This window comes from Tamandua tetradactyla, chromosome 11 (genome assembly GCF_023851605.1).
Source record: "Tamandua tetradactyla isolate mTamTet1 chromosome 11, mTamTet1.pri, whole genome shotgun sequence".
NCBI classification, from domain to species: Eukaryota; Metazoa; Chordata; class Mammalia; order Pilosa; family Myrmecophagidae; genus Tamandua; species Tamandua tetradactyla.
The window spans coordinates 89,668,002-89,688,146 of NC_135337.1; the positions used below are offsets into that span (position 1 = coordinate 89,668,002).

Consider the following 20,145-nt stretch of genomic DNA (forward strand, 5'->3'; position numbering starts at 1 on the left):
ATTTGGGGAGTTATTATTTTTATTATATTTATTGTCAGGATCCCTGCCAAGGAAACCCGAGAATGCCCAGTGCCCAGGAGCTGGGGCCCTCATGGAGGCCGGCATGGGGGTGCCGAAGCCTGGGACTGCCCCCTCCTCTGGTGGCCAGTACTGCTCCACTCTTCCCCCGCTGCCTTCCTTTCTCACCCTCTCTCCCCCTCTGCGTCCTCCAGCTCCAACACAAACTGTTTGCCCGGGAAGTCTCCCTCTATGACCCGATTCAGCACACACAAGAGAAAACTGTGGGCGACAGACCCAACGTCCTAACGAACTTGAGTTAATTAATGCTAAGGAAGAAAGAGGCGCCCTCACACTGTTGAATCACGGTTCACTAGCCCTTTCAGTTTGCTGTGGGTGGAGGAAAAAAAGGAGAGGCTTTTTGGTTCAAATATTTTTGGGGGGCGAACAGAAAACAAAAACACACCGCAGAAGGGCCATGGAGGGAGAAGCTGCCTGGTACCTGCCTGGAGGGGGCAGCGGCGAAAGGAGGGACCTGGCAGCGGCCGGGAGAAAATGGAAAGGAAAGAGAGGGGAATATCCATCGATCCGATGGCAGGCCTGTTCAAATAAATTACTTCAAAAACTATACTGTCAAATGTAAGGTACGTAAGTATACAGTAAGTACACACACACACACACACACACACACACCCCTCTCTAAAAAGGCCCAACCAACAACTCGATTTAAGCAGAGGGGAAATGTTTGAATGGTGCGGAAAACTGAAGTCTGGATGGCAAGCATACAAAAAACTTTGGTGTGCAGAAAAAAGAAGTGGTGATGGGGGGGTGGGGGGGGCGGGCGGCAAGAGAACAGCTGCAATTTTGCTTTCCAGATGTCAACAGCAAAATGTAATTGGCAAGTCAACTTATTTTACCACTTTTTCACCCTTGGTCCTGAGATGTTCCAATGGTATGTCTAGAACCCAGTTTCCGGAGGTCTCCAGGCCTTCTGTACACGTGCACAGGTCGGAAAGGCTGGTGGACCCCACGCCTGAAAGCTTTTTTATGGGTCCATAAATTTTTCCAAGACTTCCCTCCGTTGCTAGGGGCAGAGGAGGAGGAAAGCCTAAAAGGACCAAAGCAGGCCAGGAAAATCTTTTAATTTAAATGAGCATTATTACTGTTTTGTAATGTGGCCTTCTCTTTACCTTCACCTTGGGCTGCCTCAAGTCTCACTTGTTTTTTGTTGGTGGAGGTTTTTTTTTTTTAAATAAACTTTTTAATTGCAGTATGGTGGGAATAAAGAGAGCCTCTTGATACATTTTTACAAAGTGAGCAGGTCCAGGGGACCCCACCAGGGATAAGAAATGCAATTTTCAGCCTCAAGGAACAGGCCCTGGTTTTGCAGCCATAGGGCGCTCCTGATAGATCTGCCTTAGAAATAGCTCCTGCCCACACCCGCGATGTCCACGGGAACACCTAGGCATGAACACGTGTTACAAAAACAAGAGTGTGCCGTTCATGTGACTCAAGGGGAAGGGTGAAATGTGGCCCCTCGCTGTCTCTCGGAGTCTAACCCCCTTGGAACTGGGTGGTGGGCTCAATTGCCTGGCAGGGCACGTGGCGGTAGGGGGACAAAAACGGAGCTGAAAGTACAACAGCCGGGATGAGATCAAGGCAGCTCCCCCGGGCTTGCATGGTGGGTGGGTCAAGCAAAACCCCTAAAGGGAGAACTCAGTACCCATTCCCTAACCCAGAATAGTGGTACAGAAAGTGAGAGGAAGAAGGTGGCAGAGCTGGCCTGGGGACAGTGGCCTGGGGTCCCTGGGGTGGGGCAGCCTCAGAAAGAGAAGGCCAGGCCCTGCCAGATACGTCTTGCCTGTCCTTGCCTAGCTCTTACCCCAGCTGGCTCCCCCCTACTGCACTTTCACTCGCACTAAATTTACTTTATGATTTTAAAATTAAATTTAAAAAAAAAGCAGGAAAGAGAAAAGCACTGAAGGCAAAATACCTCCCACAGTTTCTCTCCAAGGGGAGGGGAAGGGGAGAAAAAAAGAAAGTTTCTGCTTATGTAAAAAGACAGAGGTAAGAGCTCGCCCAAAAAGTCTAAAAGGCCCAAATAACGAGGAAAATAAGAGAAACGCATTTAATTAAAAGCACTGAATAACGAGGAAAATATGAGAAACGCATTTAATTAAAAGCACCTGAACCAAATAAAGAACTCACTCCCTCTGCAAAGCCACTGGCATCCGTGGGCTCGAGCCCCCCACCCCCACCCCACCCCATTTTTTATTTCCTTTCTTACTGGGAGCTGAGTCTTCCCCAAGCCCCCTAGAAGCAAAACTCCTTTTCCCTCCAAGTGGTGTACCTTGGGGGAAAGGCCCACCACGGAGCCCATCTCGGTGGCCCAACCAATTCTCACATCTGCCCAGGTCCTAGCCCCTGCTTTCGCTCCCCAAATCTGGACTTGGGGAGAGAGCTGCCCGCTGCTCTCTCCCCTCCCAAAGGGCAGGGGGTTAGCAGGACAAGGTGTCTTTCCATATTTCATGTAGGGATGGGGAGAAAAAAATTGCTCAGCTTCATTTAAAATATGACAGGAGATCTGAGCTCTCTGAGCAGGCAGTCTTCAGAAACTAGATCACTTGATCCTAGTTTGTTTTTTTTGCTTTTTTTTTTTCAAGGAGAGAGTGTGCAGGGCGGGCACTGAGGCTCTGCTCCCCGAGGCTCCACACCCAGGGTTTCCCTCCTCGTCCACCGCCTGGGAAAGCAGCCTCGGCTGGCACGGGGGTACCCAGGGCCGGGCTCCTTTCTTCCTTTCTTTTCTTTTTTTAAATCGCTCCGGTGCAAACCAGGCAGTGGGTCAGGGTCCAGAAGCGGGGGAGGGTAGAGGAGAGGGCTGCCTCTAAATGAGCAGGGAAAAAAGGAGTGCGAGGCTCCGACTAGAGGAGAGAACGCCGGCCACAAGTTGCCCGGCTGGTGCCGGTCTGGGGATTTGCGAATCAGACCCGAGCGGAGGGAAAGACCGGTTAGGAGGGGGGAAAAAAGCCCGCATCCAAAAACCAACCTGCCCTGCCGAAAAAAGCAGCGCGTTTTCCTCCCTGAAATAAGACAACGCGGAGTAGAGGAGAGAAGAGGGGAGAGGAGTTATTTCTCACTCTTTAATTATTCCGATGGTTAGCATTATTTAAAAAGAAAAAAAAAACCACACACATTAGCCAATGATATATTCTAACCCTCAACAAAGCTGGTATTTTTCTCTGATTACAGACTTTGCCGTGGCAGACCCGGGCTCCGACGAGAGGCAGCGCAAAGAAGCGCGCTCCTAAATGAGACGCTATTTTATTAACCGCCCCTAATTCCTGGCATTTCTAAGACGCCTTTTTTAGCGCCGGGGATCCCAGATGCCCCAGGCCCGGTTCTGCCAGGGAACCCGCCAGCACCAGCTCGGTTCAGAGGCAGGGCAGGCTCGCCAGCTCTGCGGAGCCTTCACCGGCTTGATGTTTCTCTCCCTTAAAAAATCCAGTCTGTTTCCACCATTTAGCCTCGGTCTCATGCGCTTAAAAATTTTTTAAAGGAAAATACAAACAGTAGAAAGTAATAAAACTCCTTTAATTAAAAAAAAAATTAAGGAGAGAAAATAGATCACCCGAACAATCAGCAAAAAAGGAGAAAAGGTGGCAGGGTGGGGTACTGGGGTTGCTGCTGGGTTCAGGGTGCAACGCCCCGGGGTCACCTGGCCTGGAGCTGCTGGGCGGGCTGAGTCATCTGCACATGGAAAAGGAAAGGACCTAACGCCATCAAAGCTCATTTAAGTAACATAGATGATGAGAAGTCGGGTTTATGACCTGCTTCAGACCGACCAGACGCAACTGGGTGCTTTCTCCGACCGCTTGGGGGTGGGGGTTAGGGGTTCAGCCGGACCCCAGCTTTCCCTTCTGACACTTTAACTCAGGCCCGCTCCGACACACACGTTTATTTTCCCCTTTTCCATCCTCTCCCTCCGACCTGCCCAGGAGGTGCTGCAAAACTGAAGGTACCAACAGATGGAGAGGTCTTAGAGCCCCAAATTCAGAAACCCTGGCCCTGGGAAAGAAGTAGGTTTTGAACAGAAGGGATGGAGAAGTGGGGGTGGTTTTAAAAGTTTCTTAGAGGCATCACAACCTCCCGGCCTGAAGGCAGAAGAGAGGAAAAGGGAAAGCACATTCTCTGTCACTTAGTCACATTTCTTCCCCAAGCTCATTGAACGCTAAACACCCCCGAACCCAGCCAACCCCTGAAACAAACAAAATTTCCCCTGGTAAACTTTACAGCCCCCACCATAAAAGAAGAGGCGACTTGGGAATAGACAGGGGAAGCTCCGGGGACTCGAAGTCCTAGGGCCGGCTACAAGCCCAACGCGGCGACGATAAGAGGCACTCTCTACCTTGGCGCCCCAAAGTCACCCTTGGATTCTGGAGCAATTCAAAGACCCCCCGCTGACAAGGAGTAACAGGAACCATCACCGTCGTCGCCGCATTAGGCTCCATGAGACCTGTGAGGACGCGCGGGTGCAGGGGGAGGGAAACTGAGGCACAAGCGGGGTGGGGTTGTGCGCCCGGGCACCAAACCAGCCTCGAGGCGAAAAGTGCCGTCATTTGAGTCCCTTCTGGCGGCGGCTTTTAATCCCGCAAACAGAACGCGAACTAGGCCAGCCCTCGACGCCGACCTGGGGTGATTTGGGGGGAGTTCCCATAAAAGGGTGAGGCGCGCCTGCGTACTGCGGGGCCCGCAGGATGTCGTAGGGACCACACCCCACACCCGTCAAACCCAGAGGGCCTACGGCGCTGGGAGGTAATATTCTCGGGCCTCCGGCGGCACTAACGGTAGAAGGCCTCGCCTATGGCCGCCGCCCCTTCACACACCCGCTCCGGGTTTCCCCTCACCTGCCCGCGGGGTCGACGGCCGGGGCTCCCAGCTTAACGCCGGAGAGGTTCCTCCAGGCCCACCTGGCCGCGCGCCTCGGGCCCTTCTGACATCCGGGGACTCGACGCGCCGCTTCCCGCCTTTTCGCCGCCGCGCACGCGCACGCCGGGCTCTGCGCTTGGCCCGCTCGTGGCCCGCGGCCCACCAGGTCGCGAGCATCCGCGCCGTCTAGGGCTATGTTTGTCCCTTCCCACACCGCGATGCAAGTGGCGGCGGCGGTCGATCCCTAGGCTCTGCAGCATCGAAAGCACGCAAGCCTGTCCTGCCTGGGCCGTCGGAGGCCTCCCGACCACCGCGCACCCACTCACGTCCGCCCCAGACGTGAACTGATGGGGCAGAGGCGGGAAAACGCTGCGCGCGCTAAGGAAACCGGAGAGCCCACAACGCAGAGAGCCCGTGGACCGCGAGAGGCACACCCAGGGGTTAACACACGGGCGCGGGCGCCACGCGACGCGGACGCACGTGCGGACTCGGGGGAGGAGACTTCACCCCCACGCGGGGGGCGACCCGGATAGTCGCCTCCGAGAAACCAGAGAAGGCTCGGAGGGCCGTCTAACATTTCTTCGTCCGGGTTGGGGCATCCCAGCGCAAGCGTCGGGGGATAGTGGCGCCGTCTGGGGGGAGGTGGTTCCTGGGACATCCCCTCCAAGCCACCCGCCTACCCAGCCCCATTCTTCAATGCGCTGCTGGGATTTTAAGGAATCTTCCACCCCTCGAAAATGCAGCCGCACTCGCTGGCTCCCGAGGTTCCTGACGCGCACAGGGAAGCCGCCTTATGCCCGGGGCGTACCCGAGGGGCAAGCAGGAAGGGCTTGGTGGCCGCGGCCAAAGCGGCCCAGCGGGACTCAGGGGCAAGTGGAAGTTTCGCTTGAGGAGGTGGGGGGGGCGCATTAAATGGCCTCTTTGTGGAGAGGCATTGCAGGCCGTCACTCAGGATTAATTTAAGCAGCAACAGCAAACACGCACCAAAAAGCAACGTCTCGCCGCCAGCACCCACCCCCGCGATTGTGTTTCGGGGAGCGCAGCGGGATTCGTCGGTGCGGCCAGGCCTTTCGGGGGAGGGGGGGAGGTCCCCGGCCTTTAAGAACGTGGGGCGTCCGCGGCGGGAAGGGGGAGGGCCGCTCCCGCCTCGCCCCGCGTCCCCGCCTGGCGCAATGGGTTTTGCAGGTTTGGGACGGAGCCGAGTGGGGGTGGTAAAATCCTAGTCCAAGCGGGAAAAGGGAGGGGGGGCGGTTCTTACGTACAAAATATATATATAAAGGTACAAATTTCAAATGTAAATATAGCATATGCAGGGGCGCTACTGGGCAGCAGTTCTGGGGCACCTCACCTGCGTCCCAAGGACATTTGAGGAGGTGGGTGTTCTGAGAGAAAAGGGAGGCAGGGTGGGGGTGGGGAATAGGCCTCCGCTTCAGAGCCCCCTCCCCCAACAATCCGAAAGCAGCTTTGGAACCAGGTGCCCCGGGCCGCCTGCAGGTGTGTGGCTCACATGAAGCACACGCGTGTGCAGGCTAGGGAAATGCGGGTCCGCGTGGGCCTGGAGCCACGTGCGTGGGCACCCACGGCTCCCTCAGGCTCACGGGCCGCCGTGGGTGGCGGGAGGCGGGCACGAACCCACCTAAGCTTGGAACCGCCGAGCAGTACGTGTGCTCGGGACTCGGGTCAGAGTGCGAGCCCGGGAGTGCGTGCGTATACTCGGGACCCCCATTCGGCGCCTGGCAGGGGCGTGCATATACACGCGCGTGCGTGCACCCAGCAGTCCTATTGGGGTATGTTAGGCCGGTCACTTCTTCTTTGCCCGGGATCCCCGTTGCGGCGCGGAGGAGACGCGTGCGGAGACCCTGTCCGGTAGCCCGGCCGGGGCGGGCTGGTGTACGTACGCTCGCCCTGCTGGGCCGTTGGACGTGGGCGAGCCGGGGTCCCAGGTCGGGTTCCCGGGGCAGGGGTGTGCGCACGTACATGCGCGCGCCCTGCGGGTGGCCACGTGCGCCGGGGCCGTCGTCGGGGCCCTGCAGAGCCCGGATCTGGCCCCGAGCGGCCAGGGGGTAGGGCCGGCCGCCCGGCGGGGCCACGGCGGGGTGTCGTTGGAGCGTTGTTGGTTTTGGCCGAAGCAGCTCCAATAGGGGAAGCCCCGGGGAGCAGGCGGGGGTGGAACAAAGAAGGGGAAAGCGGAGGAAGGCGAACCGCGGAGGAGGAGGAGGAGGAAGCGCTCTGGAACGCGGAGGGCCTCGGGGGTAGGGGTGCGTGCTGCCCCAAGGTTTTTGGGGCCTGAGCCGAGGGGCTCTTGGAAGCCCGAGAGCCCCGGAGGCCACCCTGCCCATATGGGCGGGGATAGGGTGGGGGGTAGGAGATTTAGGGCCTGAGTTCTTCCTGTCCCTGCTTTGCAGGACCCTTACCCCTATAGACTGATGCTACACGTGAAATCCCGCGGGACCGCAGCTGTCCACCTGGGGCCACATGGGAACCCATCCTGACCGCCATCGTACATCAGTGCCCGCACCAGACAACAGGGCACACTCAAACGTTGGCCCCCGTACTGAGTCGCCCCTATGAATAGCCCTGACTGTCCCGTGGGTTTTTAGTGCCAGCCTGTGCCTCACTTGGAGCCAGGTAGCATTTGGGGTAGAGGAAATCTAGGGACTCAGTTTCCCTGGCAGGGCAGACGGAGGCTAGCAGACCGCTCCCTGGCTTCCTTTGCTTTGGAATCTCAATTTTCCCTACCTGGGGAATGGGGAGGGGATTCCCACTGAGAAGGGAGAGGTGGTGGAGCAGGGTGCAGACAGGGTAGGTGGCAGAGGCAGGGAAACTGCTTCCAACCACTGCCCCACTTCTGGCCCCATGACCCTGAGCACGGTGGTTAACCTTATGGCCTTCCTCTCCTGGTCTGTAAAACAGGTTACTCACACCTGGCCCGTGTGGGGAGGGTTACAGGAGGTAACGTTTGCCGCCCGCCCACCACCCGGGCGTAATTGCTTGGGAGCTGGTAGCTGTTATTTTTATTGTGAGGAGTCTACGGCTGTGACAAGCTGTGACGCTCGGTGTGATCGCGTGAGGCTGGCTGTGCGCGCGACTGTGCCGCTGTGTGTGTGTGTGTGTGTGTGTGAGTGTACGCGTGTGACAGGTTGTGTGTGAGACTGTGCGTGGACGACAGATTGTGCCGGTGTGCGGCTGTGCCTGTGACAGGCTGTCACCGCCACAGACTGCGGGTGACGGGGTGTTGCAGGCAATGACTGTGAGAAGAGATGGGGTGATGAGTGGGGCCGTGTCCCCAGTGACCTACCTCGATGAGGGTCAGGCTGATGGTGGAGACCAGGTGCGGGGATGTGGTCAGTCCTGTGTCACCTTGAGCTTTGACTTTTCCACTGTGTTCAGGTCAGGCCCTACCAGCTTGCAAACCTCCAGGTCAGAACTCCCGGGACCCTATGATGGGGAGTCCATGTGCCATACCAGCTCAAGTGCCACCCCCAAACTTCTTGCCTGTGCTTGGGGACTCCAGAGCAAGTAGAAGCCCAGCCCTGGCCAGCTTCAGTAAGGGACGCACACCCTGAGCCTGTTTCCCACACTTTCCCTGAACTCCAAACTGGGGCAGGGCTGGTGGAGACATGGAAGAAAGGAAAGGGGGGATTGGGGGGGGAAATCAGAGAAATTGAGGGAGACGGAGGAAGGAGAAAAGTCAGCACAAGCTGCTAGGGGCTGAATATTCTGGTCGGGGTGGACACACATGAGAATTACGGGATCAGAACTGCAGAAGTAACAGCCACACTTACTGGGCAACACTTGAGGCCAGGCCCGGTGCCGAGGCAACACTTTGGGACCTAATCCCCATGCCAATTCCAACAGAGGGATGAGAAAAATCAAGACTCTGCTGCAAAGTGGCCCGGCCACAGCTCCAACCCAGACACTCTCCTTGTCAGCTTCTTATGCCATCCAGACACACAGAGTCCCTCCATGGTTGGGGAAACTGAGGCTGAGAGAAAGGAAGGATCCTGCCCGGAGCGTCCTCTTGGCCCTGGGGATCATTGGAAATCCGGGACTGGCAAAACCTCACCAGCCGGAAAAATCCCAGGGCCCAGGGTCTGCACCGTGTGACTCCCCCACCGGGTCTCCCATGGAGCTCAGCGTGTCTGCATCCCATCACCCGCTGGGGTGCCCGGCTGTTGTGTGGGTGGCTGTGGCGTGCAGTCCTCAGCCTGATGTGTGCCCGTCTGTCTGTCAGCGTAGACCCATGTGTCTGTTCTGTATGTCCGTTCAGGAGCAGCCCCTGCCACGGGGCGAGGGTGGGGGGGAGCAGAACTGCAACACCCCCCCACCCCCACCCCCGAAAGTGTGTCTTTGATACTTGCAGCCTCGGCAGCGAAAAACAAGTTTCCACAGGGCCGCCTTGGGTTGAGGCCAGGCCGTCCTCAAATAACATTTGAAGTTACTTAGCAAACTTTGTTTAGTGCCGAGAGAGGCGCAGGCTAGCAGGTTGGGGGGGGCAGTAAACCGGTTCCTCCGAAGTCCCTCACCCTCTGGGGGCACAAGTACCCAATGTGAGGTTTGATGCCCCCCCCGAGACCCCCTCCCCAGCAAGGGGGAACAGGAATCTTGGGGTACTGGGGTTTGGAGGGGCCTTGGGGGAGGAGAAGGCATTGACACCCCATGGATGAAGCCTTGCCTCCCATCAGGCCAAGCCCAGGGAAATGCCCACCTGGGCCCCTGGGGGCCAGAGGCCAATGCTGGGCCCCCGGGTGGGGTGGGAGGGGCGGGAAGGGCGTCAGAAATGGGAAGGTCTCCTACTTTTGGTGCAACCCAGCTCTGCCAACCTTGAGGTTAAACAAAGACGGGTTGCATGAACTGGTTTTGAGTGCTACTTCCCCCCCGCCCCCCCGCGCCCCACCATGCACACAGGACCCAGTAAGCGCTTTGGTGGCCCCATGCCCAGCCCTCCCACCCCCCAAATCCTCATCTCCAGGGTCTCATCTCCAGTCCCTCAACCCCCCATCTCCAGGCACCAGAGAAGGCCGGAGAGCCACGGATGGCGGTTTTGGAAGTGAGGTTGGCGCTTGGGGGAGGGGGAGGGGGAGGAGAAGCCAAAAATGGTGAGCCATTACAGGCAAGCAGGCGAGGGAGGGCGGGAGAGAGCAGGCAGGAAGATGGAAGCTGGGCATCCTCGCCCAGCTCCAGGCTGCAAAGGGACAGCAGAGAAGGCAGCCTGGACCCTTCCAGGGGGACAAGGCACGGGTGGCGTGAGCCAGGCAGGGGGCAGGGAGGTGTTCAGCGCTCCCTCCACCCCCGCCCCACACTGCAAAATGGAGACTGGCAGCAACAGCCGTTCAGCTCTGCCTGGGCATGGGGTGGGGGTGGCGGGCCGGCAGGGCGCCAAACCAAATGCCACCAGGCCAGGCATGGTGGTTGCCAGCCTCTGCACCGAGCCCCCCGGCCCAAAGCCCTCATGCCCAGAGCTCTAGAGGGGGTGGGGAGAGTGGGGTGGAGAAGGAGTTGGGGGCCCTGCAGACCCACCCCAGCAAGCCATGCCAGGTCCCCCCAAGCCATGGGCAGATCCCCAAAAACCTGCCAAGATGGCGCGGCCTGGCACTGCCAGGGTGACGGTCTCGGGTAAAAATAAATGGGACCCGCCCCGGGGAAGCTAAATCGAGGGCCCCAGGTGGAAGTGCCACTCCGGGCCACAAGCTGCCCCCACCCTACCCCACCCCCAGCCAAGGGTGCTCCCATGGAGGCCCGGATGATGCACGGGATGAGGCCCCCAAGGCCATCTTGTGCCTAACCTTGGACCGGGCATGCTAGCTGTGGCTCTGCCTAAGGCTGACGCCACCCACCCACCCACCCACCCACCAAAGCCACAGGCCATGCATTCAGGGCAGATGGTGGGGGTCCACCGTGCTAAGCCGCCTCAGCTTGCCCTCCAGCCACAGTACCCCATTAGAGAGGGAAAGGAGCCTGCAAGACGAGAGTATATGTGAGGCTGCTTTGATCACCTCTGCAAAACTTGCAGCCGGCCCCAGCCCTCCTGCAGGCCCCACCTGCTCTCTTTACCCCCCGACAGCACCTCCTGACACCTTAAGCATTGGATACCCCTTTGTTTATCAGATTCGCTGTCTGCCCTCTCACCACGGTTGGCACCTTTGCCGGCTCTGCACTAGCCCCCAGGGCCTAGAACAGGGCCTGGCACCCAAGAGGTGCTTGGTAAATATTTGTCAAAGGAATGCACGATGCCCCCACTCCCTCCCCCAGGCTGCAGCCACAGTATGTGGCACCCAGCTGGGTGTCCAGGGAGGTGTGGGAGAGGGTATCAGGCCCTGCCAGGGTGGGCAAGCCTGGCTAGTGGGGGTGCAAAGGTCAGAAAGGGGAGGAAGCAGAGTGGAAAACAACCATCCTCATTCTGAGCCATGAATAGAAGATGATCCACAGGTCAGAGTAGTACAGAGGGTTCAAGGGCCAACGGTTGGGGAGCACCTCAAATAGAGGGTGTAGGGGTCCTCTCTGAAATTATGGTAAAGGCCAGAGATGCTGCCCCCTGGCAGGACTTAGGGCCTTTGACCCTGATGCTGGACCCTCCTTCTCTGAGTCTGGTTTGTTTGTTTGTCTGTCTTTAAAAAAAGCACTTCATGTCAAGCATCATTTAGAAGCCCACTATGTGGACCAACTCCTCTGGTCCATACCACAAACCCTACGAGAGCAGGGACAGTTGCTTAACAGATGAGGAAACAGAGGCCCAGAGATACTGAGCAATTTGCCCAAGATCACACAGCAAGTGTCAGAGCTGGGATTCGAACCCAGGAAGCTGGCTCCAAAGACCCCACTCTTCTAATAATAGTACTTGCCTCTCCTGAAGGATTCAGGGAGACCAGCTCAAAGGTCACAGGACAGGGCAAACACCCAAGCACGTTTCCATCACAGTGACTCTGTGGCAAAGGCTCAGATCTTCATGATTCTAGGAAAGCTTCCACAATGGACCATTCTGCTGGCTGTCTCCACACTCTCTTTCTCTAAAGAGGCTGTCTCCACACTCTCTTTCTCTCTTTGGCCTCATCCAGAGGCCAAAGGATGAGATGGCCAGGGGAGGATCGAAAGCATCTCAGAACTCAGCCTCGCCCCCTTCCCCTGTCTCCCCCTTCCTCACTTCCGGGGCCCAGAAGTCCAGGGCAGCCCCGATGCAGGGTGGGCTTCTACAAACCCAAGGTAGGGATTCAGGGATCTAACTTCTATGGGGAGAGCTCAGGGTGGGGGAAGTCAGTGCCCAAAGACAGCCGTTGGGACTGGAGGGTAGAGGGACGGTGCTGGAGGGCAGGTGTCATCCCTCAGACCCACCAAGGCCAGTCTCATCCTCCGAGTCCGAGTCTCATCCTCACATACCAATGACATGGGACTGTGGGCATGCCATGCCATTTGTGGCCAGGTTTGTGTGTCACTTTGCTTGATGATGCCAGGGTGTGGTATGTGTGTGTATATCTGTCCCAGTGTGTCTGTGTGTGTCTCTGTGTATGTCTGTGTCTCTCTACATGTGTGTCTGTGTGTATCTATGTGCCTGTGTATGTCCATCTGTCCATGTGTCTTTCTTTGTCTTTCCATGTGTGTCTGTGTGTGGTTTTACATGTCTGTGTGTCTCCATATGACTGTCCCTGTGTGTGTCTATGTATCTGTGTGCCTGTGTATGTGTCTGTGTGTATCTGTCCCCATGTCTGTATGTATCAGTATGTTTCAATGTGTATGTCTGTGTCTCCGTGTGTTTGTCCCCATGTATCCATCCATGAGTGTGCATCTGTGTGTCCGTGTGTGTCTCCATGTATTTGTGTGTCCACGTGTATCTGGCCATGTGTGTCTGTCTCCATGTGTGTGTTTGTATGCATCTCTATCTGTCCATGTGTCAGTGTGTCTGTGTGTCTCTGTCTATGTATCCGTGTCTGTGTATCCGTGGGTCCATCTGTGGGTCTGTCTGGGTTCTGGGGCTGGTGGTGTGTGTTAGGACCCTGCTCGGGCTTGCGTCCCTGCTGTGTATGTAAGGTCCCTGACATCGGGGTTTCTCCGCTGTCCGTGGCTCTCCTGACATCCCAAATGCCGGCTCCCTCTCTGGAGCAGGGACCGTCCTGTACCCTTTAGGACATCGAGCAGCATCCCCAGGCTCGGCCCACTTCATGCCAAGAGCACTAGGAGCACCCCACTTCCCAGTTGGGACACCCCAAACCATCTCCGACATGGCCCATTGACCCCAGGGAGGGAAGGGTACAAAATCACTCCAGAGCCAGCCCCACCGCATCGTGCGTGTGTGTGAGCGTGAGTGTCAGCAGGCGCCCAACCGCACGTCCCTGCAGGGGTGATGGTGTGGGGGTGCAGCGGGGCTCCCGCGGGCGTCTCTGGGGGCCTGACATGGCCACTGTGGCTGGGCTGTGTGCTGCTGGCTGCGTGTCCGTGGGTTTCGTGTCTACCTGCGTGTCTGGCGGCGGCACGACGTGCTTCTGTGCTGCATGCATGCCTGATGGCACGTGACCGAGTGACTGTGGGTCTGTCCCTCTGTGTGTCCCTCCGCGGATCTGCGTGGGCAACGCCGAGCTGGGATGTGTGCACATGCATGCAAGGGCGAGTCTCTTGGAGCGGCATGGGGGGGGTGCCTGTGTGTGCCCGATTTCCGGAGGTGTGTGTGCCAGGCTGTACCGCGCCTTTGTACCCGCTTCCTTTGTGTGTGAATGTGCACACGGGAGGTGTGCGCCTGCTGTCCTTTGTGCTTGTGTGTGATTTTGTGTAAGATGGACCCGAAATCAACCCCCGAGACAATATGACTGAAGCCAATAGTTGGATGGAAGCACCCAGAAAATCTACCCCACACCCCAGCTCCTGGCTGCCTCAGGCTGGAAGGTGCCTCCTGAAGCTGGAGGTGGGGGGGGTGGTGGATATGCACCCCTGAGCTGCCCCTTTCTCCTCCAACTTGGCTCCCCCAGCTTCAGGTGGGGACAGACACCCCTCCTTGCCCAATCGGTGCCAGGAAGGCTGGCACCAAGCTTCAGCAGAGGGGGATCGGGTCCTCGGCGACGGGAGTGGGCGCTGCCCCCTGCCCAGGGCTGGCCAGCACCCCCAGCTCCCCTCGGGGTGGAGCCCGATGGGGGGAGAGCTCCCCAGGCCAGTGCGGCTTCCGATTGGCTCTGGAACGCCGCAGTGCCCGCCACCCGCCTCCCCCTCCCGGGCTGGCGCAGCCACGACGTCGGTAGCGGTGGCAAGCGCAGCGCCGGGTTCTGGGCACAGCTGCGCCTCCCAGAACCCTGCCAGCCCCACCAGAAGCCAGACACCCCAGCTCCGTGCCCCCGACCCCTCCCCACCCGCCCAGTGGAGCCGCCCCATCACCCCGGCCCCCCCGCACCCTTTGGGCCGCTGGGCCCCGTCCACCCGGCCCCCGTGGCCCACCGGGCCTGTGCCCCCTCGGCCGGGCGCACTCGGGGCGCTGGAGCCCCCCGCACGTGGCCACACTCCCGCCCTCGGAGGGGCTCCTCGGGGAGGGGGGAGGCGGTGAGGAAGGGAGGCGGGGGGGGGGGGGGAGCTAGCCCTTCTTCTTTTAGTGAACGCGCCCAGAGCTGGAGCCAAAAATCGAGGAGGAGAGATATTCAGACAGAGCCAAGACGCGTTTGGCAGGAGGAGAGAGAGAGAGAGAGAGAGAGAGAGAGAGGGAGAGAGGGAGCGGGAGGAGGGGAGGAGAGAGGGAGGAAAGAGAGAGAGAAAGAGAAAGGGGGAAAGAAAGGGGGGGGTCTCAGTTTCCAAATCTGTGCTCTTGGAGCCCCGGAGGCACAGGGTGGCCTGGGGGATGGGGGAGCCTTGGGGGGGGGGGAGCGGGATTTCAGGCTGTGGGAGGCAGCCGGACACCCCAGCTGGCCAGGCCAGGACAGACCCGGGCACAAGCCAAGATCAATGTGCAAGGGGCAAACAGAGCGAGGCCTGTGGGCGGCCGCCACGCACACCCACACCCAGCCCACAACGGGCTTCTGTCCACGCCGCGCCCGCGGACCTCCAGGCCAGGGGCACGGGCGGGGCCCACAGCATGGCTACCACGGCTGCCGCCCCCCCCCCCAGGGGAAGTCCCCAAAAGGCTGGGGACGCCGGGGCAGGGGACAGGGGTGGTGATCACATGGCCAGACCCACCATTATGGCCACGGGGACAAGGACATGGCAGCCAGTGATTTGGGGGTGCAACCTTGGGGCACACGGATTGATGCACCTGTCGACACAGGCAGATCCGACATGCACGGCGATGGGTGACACGCTTTTACACACCTCGTGGGGACAGTCTGACCCCCCAGAGGAGCATGTGAGGGTAGAGTGGCTCCCGGGGGTGATGCCATTGCCAAGACATGGTCCCCCCAGTCCTCAGGTGGCAGAGAGATACAGATGATGTCAGGTATGCCAACAACCGTTAGCATGCTGGTGGCAAAGCACGGTGGCCCTGGGACACAAAGGTGACAACGAGCACACCAACACAGACAGCGACACTTACCCGTGACACCGCTGTCACCTGGCCACACAAAGGATTGAGCAAGAGGTGACCAGAGTCCTGTGCAGGAAAAGGTCTCATGCAGACATGTAGAACCCACACAGACAATGCAGAGAAGTGACAGGTGAGGCTGATAAGTGTGACACACAAATCTGGGTGACACCAGGTAGCCACTCACAGCTGTCCCCTCAACCCCACCATCTACAGCTTTGGGGACAGGGACGTGAAGTCACCCCTGTGCTTCCCCCCCACCTGTGTGGCCGGGACAGGAGCCCCATCCGAGACCCCGGACTGGAGGAGAGAGCAGGAATCCCAGGTTCAAGCTTCAAGAAGCAAAGATGGAGTCCCGGCAGAAAAAATCAGGCCAGACTCCCCACCGGTCAGCTGCGGTGGCCTGGCCCGGGCCACACAGGGACTACGCCGGCAGCCAGGGTCCCACGATTGCAGCCTCTGTACCTGCCCTATCCTGCCAAAGCGCCCACCTAGGGTGGGCCCTCGATTCCGCACCCGCCGTGGGTCCAGGTGACTGCCCGCATGCAGAGGCAAGAAATGGCGGCTTAGGAGCCGCACGGATATCCCCAAAGTCCCCATCGGGACCCACCCCGGTCTCCAGGCTCTTTGTCCCTCTCCCACTTGGACGCATACATGTGTGTGCACACTCATGCCCACTTCCACACCAGGCCTCAGAGCCCCACCCCAAGGGGAGACCTAGTTGCAGTCTGGATTCAAGATTAGAGACAGGGATAGGGCAGTGTTGGCCTCTTCTCTCCCGTCCTGTCCCCTGCACTGCCACTCCACCCCATCATTTCTCCTTGTCTCCAGCCCCCTCTACTTGGCCAAGGGGGCCCCACCCAAGGGAGAAGCGTGGGGCCATGAGCCAGCCTACATCCTTCCAAACACTTCGCTTGCCTCTTCCTCCAGGCAGTCCACCTGGACTCCTGTGGTCAGGCAGGCATTTGTCCCTGTCTTCCACCCTTCAGAGGTCTCTTTCCCTTAGCCCCAGAGGGCCCAGCGGTGGCCTAAAGAAGACAAGCTAAAGGACAAGGGCCATTTATCGAGCACTCGCTACAAGCCACACAGTGGTCCGTCAAATCACAGCCCCACACATAGGTGCTATTCTTGCCCGATTTTTACAGACGGGGTGGGGGGGTGGGGGTGGGGGTGGGGTTGGAAGCACATTCAAAGTCCCAGGATTCCAAGTTACCAGAGTTGGAACTCCAGCCCAGCTCTGACCTGCTGCAAAGCCGGGCTCTTAACCTCTGCAGCCCTGGCCACCATCGGGGAACCCTGGCTCCAACCCCCGGGGAGAGGGGAGCACCCCGTGTCCCCTCAACATCAGCCCAGCAGATCCCTTGGCTCCCAGCTCAGCCGAGCACAGCCTCGAAACCCCTCGCCTCACCCAGCTCAGCCCCGACTCTGGCCTCCCCTGCCCACACACAGCCACACACACTTCCCAGAGAGGGCCAGGGCAAAAAGATCGCCATAAAAACAGAGGAGCGGGCGGTGCAATGGTGGCGCAGTGGCAGAATTCTCGGCCGCCATGCCAGAGACCCGGGTTCAATTCCCAGAACCTGCCCATGCCAACAAAACAAACGAACAAAAAAACAGAGGAGCACCACATTAGCGTGGGGTGGGGGAGTAACAGCTTCCCAGGGACAGAGAGATGGCCCCAATGATGAGGAAGAAAGCTGGGGGGACATTCCCCCTCCCCTAGAAGGAGGATGGGGTAGCGGACGTGCGGGAACACGGGTCATGGTGAACACCAGGCTGCTTGTGCACGGGGAGAATCGGTGTCGTGCGTGTCTGAGGATGAGCGTGTCTGTCCAGGTGTGTCCTATGTATGGTTTTGTATGTGAGCACACTTGTGCAAATCTGCCTGTGCACCCCCACGGACGGGAAGCACACATCAGTGTGTTCCTGTGTGTGCGCGCAACTGGGAAAGTATCCGTGTACGCACCTGGGTGAGCCAACAGCATCACGTCTCTGTGTAAAGAGACGCCGGGCATGTCTGTCCGTCCATCCGTCCATCCATCATTGGGTCTGTGCGAGCAAGTGTGGACTGAGGACTCGTGTGTCTGGGAGGCACTGCTTGTGCCGCTACGTGTGAGCCATCTCAAGGGCTGCATGTGTGTTTCTGTGTGGTGTGTGTGTGCGTGTGCATCCGTCGGCGTGTCACTGGACATTTGATGTGTATGGACATTCGGTGTGAGCGGCTGTTTGTGACTCGATCTTGGCGAGGGCAGTGGCGATGTGTGTGTGTGTGTGTCCACATCCCCATGTGTGTCTGTTTATTGGAGGGTGCAGGGGGGTCCCAGCGGTCCACCCCCCCGCTCTCCCCACCCAGGACTCAGGCCTGCGGCTGCAGTGGGCTCCAGCAGCTCCAGCAGCCGCCCCGCCTGGCCGCCCTGGATTTCGATGCTTTTTCCAGAAGGAGATTTCCCCCCCCCGCCCTTCCCCCTCGCCCACAGTGCCTTTCCCCGCCAGGGCCCCGCTGCTCCAAGCTCGTTCCTGCTCAATCATTTATTGACTTTAAAATCGAAGCCAATTCTGGTTTGAAAAAAAGAAAAGAGAGAGAGAGAGAGAGAGAGAGAGATGGAGGCCAAAGAGAGACCCAGAGAGTCAGAGAGGCAGGGGTGGAGGGGTAGAGACAGGGTGAGGGTCAGAGACAGAGAGACAAGAACGGTCAGAGACACAGGACAGAGACCTAGGAAGAGGGACAGACAGGGGACAGAGGAGGCCAGAGAGAGAAGGAAAGAAACAAAGATGGTGAGAGAGGATGTCAGAAAGGGAGAGAAGCAGGGAGAACTCTGGAAGCAGAGATTGGCGAAGACAGACGCTGTATCGGAGAGCTGTGCCATTGGGAAGGGGACCCCTGTGCTGGCCGCCAGATAGGCCACCCAAAAGAGAACAGTCACCTGTTCGGAGCTGGCCGAGACCGTGCCCATGGCCTTCCCAGTGCCCCCTGGCACGCTTGAGCTGCCCTAGCCCCCTTCTACGGCTCACACGGAGCTGTGCCCTCACTCCTTTCCAGGGTGCCCCAAAGTCAAGATCCACACCTTGGGTGCGGGGGCCACTCCAGCCCCCGTGACCCTTTGCTGCCGGCAGCTCAGCTAGCATTTTCTTTCCCAGGGGGCCAGAGTCACACCCAGGCCTCGGGGATCACGGCTGGTGGTCCGGTGGGCACCGGTCTGCTCGAGCTGGGGCAGAGGGTGGTGGTGGTTTTAGCCCCACCAGGCCCCAGACACAAGCCATGCAGGCCAGCGGCCACGACTCAGAGCTGGCTTGGGAGACAGCACTGTCACACAGGAGCCCGAGAGGGAGTGGGCGGCGAGTCAGAGATGGGGGTCCCCCACACTGACACACGCGTGTGCATGTTGCCCTGGCCAACACGCACTTGGGCCGGCTCTCGTGCTTGCAAACCCGCTCCCCGAGCCAGACGCATACTGCGCCACGCAGGCCTGCCCACGGCCGACCCGCAGGGGCCACGGGCAGAGCCCCAAAACTCACTCACATGCACACTCACACTTGTCGATCCAAGAGGGTGGTGTGGCTGACACAGATCCCTGCACGACTAACCCTCTCCTCTCTTGCCACGCATGCATGCTCCCGGCACACGTCACGCCCGTGTAGCGGCCCTGTCTCCGTGGCCACCCACAAGCCAGCTGTGGGCACACTCGGGCATGTGGCTAGCAGGGCTCGGGCTGGGCAGAGGGGCCATTTAAGGCCCCAGGCCCAGCCTGCAGACCCCCCTACACCCCTGGCCCTGGCTGGCAAGCAAGGGCTCTGCAGTTCCCTCCGCAGAGTTGGTGTCACCGGCAGTGGCCTGGCCCTCCCGCAGGCAGCACTGCCAGGGCCTCCGTGGGACTCTGGGCAGCCCCAGTGCCCTCTCTGGGCCTTGGGCCACCGCCTGGGAAGGGGTGGATGGCGAGGCAGGCGTACTGCGGGTGCCCCTGTCCGCTCCTGTCTCCTGCCGTGCGCGGCGCAGTCAACTTCGCTGGAGGCGGGACGCGCTCTCCTAGCGCGCCGAGGCCGGCGCTGTGGTGCCCGCCGCTGACCCGACGGCGTGCGGGTGACACTGTCGGCGGAGTCCGCGGCTGCTTCCCGCCCCTCTCGCCTCCGGACAGCGGGATGGGATTCCCCGAGTCGGGGCCCGCAGTACCCCGGGTCGCCGGGGCCGCCGAGTTTGAGCAGAGGAAAGTTTGAGGAGGTGAATGTGGGGTGGGGGGGTGGGGGGACGCGACGACAACGTCCAGGGTCGGCCCAGAGGCGCGGCCCGGGCTGGCAGCGCGCCCGCCCCTCCCTCCCCTCCCCTGCCCCTCCGAAATTTGGGAGCCCCGCCATTTTCTCAGCCCCGCTCCCATGTGAGGCCTGAACAAAGACTTTGGGGAGACGCCCGGGCCCGCTCGGCCCACCCCGAGCACCCCGGGCCGCACGCAGGGGTCGCCGCCACGCACGCCGGCCGCTGCTGCCACCCTCGGGGACCGCTGCGCCCGCCCCAGGGGAGCGCCGCCAGCCCGCGGTGCCCGCTCGGCGCCCTCGGGACAGCCCCCTGCCGCTGTGTCACGCCCGCTAACACCGCCCGGGGGGCTGCGCGCCCGCTCGGCCGGCGTGTCGCTGCCCACGCGCGCCCCACTCGAGCCGACACACGCACCGACGCCCTCGGGGACCGCCGCGCTCCCCCCAACCCCTCACCCCGCCATCCCGGGCGCTCGCCCACCACCCCCACCTCC

At 59.8% G+C, this 20,145-nt stretch overlaps 1 protein-coding gene across 6 annotated transcripts in view; it reads right to left on the reverse strand.

The window, feature by feature from the left end:
- Window positions 1-20,145, reverse strand: part of NFIX (nuclear factor I X) — a 97,524-nt gene that overhangs the window by 68,559 nt on the left and 8,820 nt on the right. The window contains exon 1 of one of the 6 annotated variants that reach the window (XM_077121666.1): window positions 18,927-18,950. The exons of 3 other annotated variants lie outside the window; for them this stretch is intronic. The gene's annotated coding sequence lies outside the window, so the exon portion shown is untranslated. Of the gene's footprint in view, window positions 1-4,901; window positions 5,008-5,731; window positions 5,756-18,926; window positions 18,951-20,145 lie in introns of those variants that run through there. 2 more of the 6 variants (XM_077121664.1, XM_077121660.1) reach the window with 2 other exon arrangements.